The 4,854-nt window shown below is 43.1% G+C and overlaps 1 protein-coding gene across 1 annotated transcript in view; it reads right to left on the bottom strand.

The window, feature by feature from the left end:
- Positions 1–4,854, bottom strand: part of LOC103376550 (leucine-rich repeat and fibronectin type-III domain-containing protein 5-like) — a 151,885-nt gene that overhangs the window by 121,277 nt on the left and 25,754 nt on the right. The window lies entirely within an intron of this gene.

Raw genomic sequence — 4,854 nt, 5'->3', positions numbered from 1 at the left:
AAAGCATGGGAATAGTAGGAGAGCAATTTGTTGTTTTCTATCACATTTCCCCCCACCAAATCATAATGAAATTAACAGGCGGGGGCACATTTAATAATTTATTCTAACAAGGGAGGTAACAAATTGCCTCGCGCGTGTGTGTTTACACGTTTGTGTACGCGAGTGTTGGAAGCATGAATGAAGCGGCTGCACCGCTGTGTATGGATAAGGACAATAACAAGAACAATTACACTTTCTTCTTCCTCCATTGACGTCATTACAACCCAAATGAAGAGGCTTGCTGGCAAACTTAACCCACAGCCATATTCCCATTAGCAAACAGTCACGCACACAGTAGGAGCGTTTAGAGAATTGGCTGTGAGGCTGCTCCCAGCTTGCCCACTGTGAGCTGAATTGAGCTGTACAAACAGCGTTTAGACGGTCAGACCGATGCACATGTGTTTGTGTGTGCGCTAAATGTCTTTGGAATTAAGACAAATATGACGCTGTGGTGTTGAAGAGCCAAGAGTGAAGGAGCTGACGGAGGGAAAATGAGAGAGCTGTTCAGAGAGAGCAGGGGGAGAAGGTGAAAAGGTGAGGGAATGATTTAAGATGGAGGGATTAGGAAAGAGAAGGAGGGAGTAGATGTGCACGGTGCAGTTGTTCTGTCTATACTTCAGCCACACCCTGTTACCCTTATCGTAAGGAGGTGGTAGCTGTGAAAAATTCAATCCAATAAGCAAAATGAGCATCGTACATAATGATATCTATCAATCGTCTGGTATTTTTAGACATACGCTTCATGATCTCTTAATAAGACTTAATTGAGAAGCTTGATATCAGTTTGTTTTCTAGGAATACAGCCAGGAGCGAGTTCAACCCTGTCTCCCAATAATTACATTCCAGCAAGTAAACTGCATTACAATTATGGTTTGACAGAAATGTAATTAAGACTGTAACGTAGTAAGAAAGGTTTGAAAAGAACCACAAAGTCCACATGGGGAGTTGGAACAGGAAGACGGAGGTACAGATACCAGCTGAACAGTCCATGTGGGACCATTATTCTTAGACTTACTGGGTTCAAACATCAAATCAATCAATCAAGTTTGATGGACACTTTGACAATGGTATGTTAGAAGCTTGGTTAAGATTAGGTTCCAAAATTTGCAAGTGTTAAGCAAAATGTCATAGTGTGGGTTAAAATACAACCCATTCACATCTAATGTATGCCTGGTTGGGTGAAAAATGCCCAGATTTGGACATTTAAAATGAAGTTAACTGGGCAAAGATATGGTGATTTTAAAAAATCATATGGTAGCAAATAAAACGTAATCTGACAGAAAGTAAGGTTCACTGAAGACATCATGAGAATGCAGTTTATCTGTAAAGCGACATACTTTTGGGAGACTGGGCTGGAAATCTAGCTTTTCTTGGCACAAACACATGCCTAACTGTGTTTTAACCATTTCTTCTCAACCAGTGAGTTTGTCAGGCAACCAGAGGCATAAAGAACAGAAGTGAATATGATGTCAGCTTGACTGATTCATCACTTGCCTCTGATTGCTCAGAACCAAACAAAAATCAAACAACCTCTTCTCCTGAGAAGAAACCAGCTCACATGAACATAAGGTCAGGCCGAATGGAGGGCGTGAAGTGGCAATTCAGTTTGTCTTAATCACCCTCTGCCTGGTGCCGACATGTTAAAAACCACAAACGTGACAGGAGTCGAGTTTCCATCCAGATGTAGCACGAATTTTAACCGAATTTTGCAAATATCAGCAAAAGGAAATGCACATTAATGTCTGCTTCATTCCACTGCAGAAGATTAAAAGTTGGTTCATTAAGAAAACCAGCTGGTGGTTGTGCAAATTCTCCAGATGTGTGCCATTAAACCACTGCAGAAGAAGAAGAGGGCGCCGCGAGGGGATGTAATTGGGAAGAATATGGCAAATGTCTTAAAAGTATTACTTGGAGTAAAATAATAGTTGCTGCGATCTGATCACATGTAATATTTTTAATGTGTTGCACCTATCAGTGTTCTCATCTAATCCTCAGGAAGAAGGTGATCATTGCACGTATTTCTCACCCCGCTGATCTGATCTGTGAGTTAAAGTCGTCTCCTCGTATCGCTGATAAACGCACTTTAAGTAAATGTGTTGCTTGGCAAAGTCTAAAAGTCACCCTGCAATATGCTGCCGGTAGACATTTTGACTTCACTTTCATTTCGCTCCTCCTCTTATCCTCCTCTCTCTCTCTCTCTCCTCTACATTTCTATTTGTCCTCTCCTCCTCCTCCTCCTCCTCTCCGTGAGTGATTCGGCACGATGCACACTGTTACACTTTCTAATTCGACCTCTGCTGTGCGGCTCCTCCTCCTACATCCATCTTTCTATCCATCCTCCCTGCCCCATGTGACTTCCTCACCCTCTGCTGTGTGACTCCATCCCTTTTTTTTTTTTCATCCTTCCACACCTCTCCCATATGACTTCCTTATGTATGCGGTTACCTCTCACACTAACACCTCTCTCTCTCCACGACTTAACAAGCACCGTTCTCTCTCTTTTGTCTCGTTTCCCCTTGTTGTTGCCTCTCCTTTCGCTCGCCCATTCCTCCTCTCGGTTACCTTGTCTGGACAGCATCTGGCAGCCTGACCCAGTGTGTGTGTGTGTGTGTGTGTGTGTGTGTGTGTGGATGTGCTCGTTGTGGACCAGGTGTCTCGGCTGTGTTGTCCTGGGTTCTTGTCATTCTGAATGGAACAGCTGCTAACCGATAACAAGTGGCTGGCTTCCCCACAGCTTTGGAGACAAATTACAAATGCAGTCACATTATTCAGTCAGGACCTTTCCGGTGTCACCCCGGGGCTCCGGCTGAAACAAAACAGCCACATGTTGGCGAATTATCACCGTCCAATCAGCACGTTTGAAAAGCAGCCTTCAGACGTACAGATGAAGAAACAGCGTTTGTTAACACTGAGTGGAGGATGTGTTTGGATAAAACGTCATCAGTTGTTCTTTACAGTCTTTTTTGCTTGAAGTAAAATAGAATTCAGCGTTGAAACTCCTCATTAACACCTTATGTGATGTTGTTTTTAAAAGCATGCACTGTAAAAACACCAACTTACGCTATTTAGCATAAAAAACAATTACAAGTTGTTAACGCTTAACGAGGGAGTCCTGATGGGTTTTATTTTTCCATCCATCCATTTTCTTCCGCTTATCCGGGGTCGGGTCGCGGGCGCAGTAGGCGGAGCAGGTCATTCCAGACTTCCCTCCCCCTGGCGATGCTTTCCAACTCTTCCTGGGGGATCCCGAGGCATTCCCAGGCCACCCGAGAGATATAATCCCTCCAGCAGGTTCTGGGTCTGCCCCGGGGTCTCCTCACAGGTGGACGTGTTCGGAAGCCTCTCTGGAGGCATCCGAATCAGATGTCCGTACCACCTCAACTGGCTCCTTTCGACGCGAAGGAGCAGCAGCTCTACTCCGAGCTCCCTCCGGATGTCCGAGCTCCTCACCCTATCTCTAAGGCTGAGCCCAGCCACCCTGCAGAGGAAGCTCATTTCGGCCACTTGTATGCTCGTTCTTTTGGTCACGACCCAAAGCTCGTGACCATAGGTGTGGGTTGGGATGTAGATGGACTGGTAAATCGACGGTCCAGTACAGCACCCGCATTACTGCTGACACCGCACCAAGCTGCCTGTCTACCTCACACTCATGAACAAGATCCTGAGATACTTAAACTCCCTCGCTTGAGGAAGGGTTTTATTTTTAATCTGTGCTTAATTACAATACAAAAACTTCTCTTAACTTGTCGTCTTTGAGTGGATCTAAGAAAACTTTCTTTTTTTTCCCCATGACTCTTTCATCCTATTTGATCCTTTAAGTTATTTAAATATACCTATACTATTAATTCCATGTATTCATCAGTTGCAAATGTCCTAAACATCAAATAGATTGTTGACTCAACTCATCAAAGCTAATTAGCTACACTTATAGGTTACTGACAAATACTACCCAGCATGCATTGCATTTAAATTCTACAGAAAACCTTCTACTTTTATAATACGAAAGTGATATAATGTCACTGTACGTATCTTTTTATACATCCAAGCCACCTCCGATCCTACCCACTTGCTGCTGTTAACTACTCTCCACGCAGTCTAATCTCATCACACTGCTAAATAGAGTGGGTTGTAGCTTGACCCTATGAGCTCTATAGTCTATTTTTCAGGATAATTTCACCACCCTTACTTTTAAGCTCTTATCTTGGCCATTAAAAAGGGATAGTCATATGCTGTATCTTGATTTTTTTTTCTCTCTCAGAACAGTCCAGGATAGTCACATCTTACATAATTTGATATGATTGTAAGAACTACTTAAAATGGTGAAATTATGATGTGTTACATGTATCAAGGAAGAGCAACGGATGTGTAAATGGATGCAGAGCTGTGTGCAGATTGTAGCCATGAATAAATGTGATGTTATTTTCAAATGTGCAACACTTCGTTGCAGAGACGAGCAGCTGGTAACATCTGTTGGGTTCTAAGGGTTGGAATAAAGGAGCTGGTTAGCTGTTAGCTCTGCAGTAACTTTAATTAATGCTGCTTTGTTAGGATAACTCAGCACCTGTGAATCAGCTCCTGTATCAGTTCCCTCTCTTTGGATTCTGTGGTTGCTGCTGTGTTTAAACTAAAAACGATGGAGGAGGTGGCAGCGGCAAATGTGAGCCATGTGAACGCACCCTAAGACTGCCAATAGCGTCGCTACTGTCAACAAATCCCAAAATCAACAATGAATTTAATCGTTTTAAGCCTGACACAGTTTATTCTTCTGTTAGATTAAATCAGTTTAAATATCAGTTTACATCTATCACTGTTCAA

The sequence above is a fragment of the Stegastes partitus genome, unplaced genomic scaffold (genome assembly GCF_000690725.1).
Source record: "Stegastes partitus isolate 25-593 unplaced genomic scaffold, Stegastes_partitus-1.0.2 Scaffold50, whole genome shotgun sequence".
Lineage (NCBI taxonomy): Eukaryota > Metazoa > Chordata > Actinopteri > Pomacentridae > Stegastes > Stegastes partitus.
This window is presented reverse-complemented; position numbering and strand designations above follow the sequence as displayed.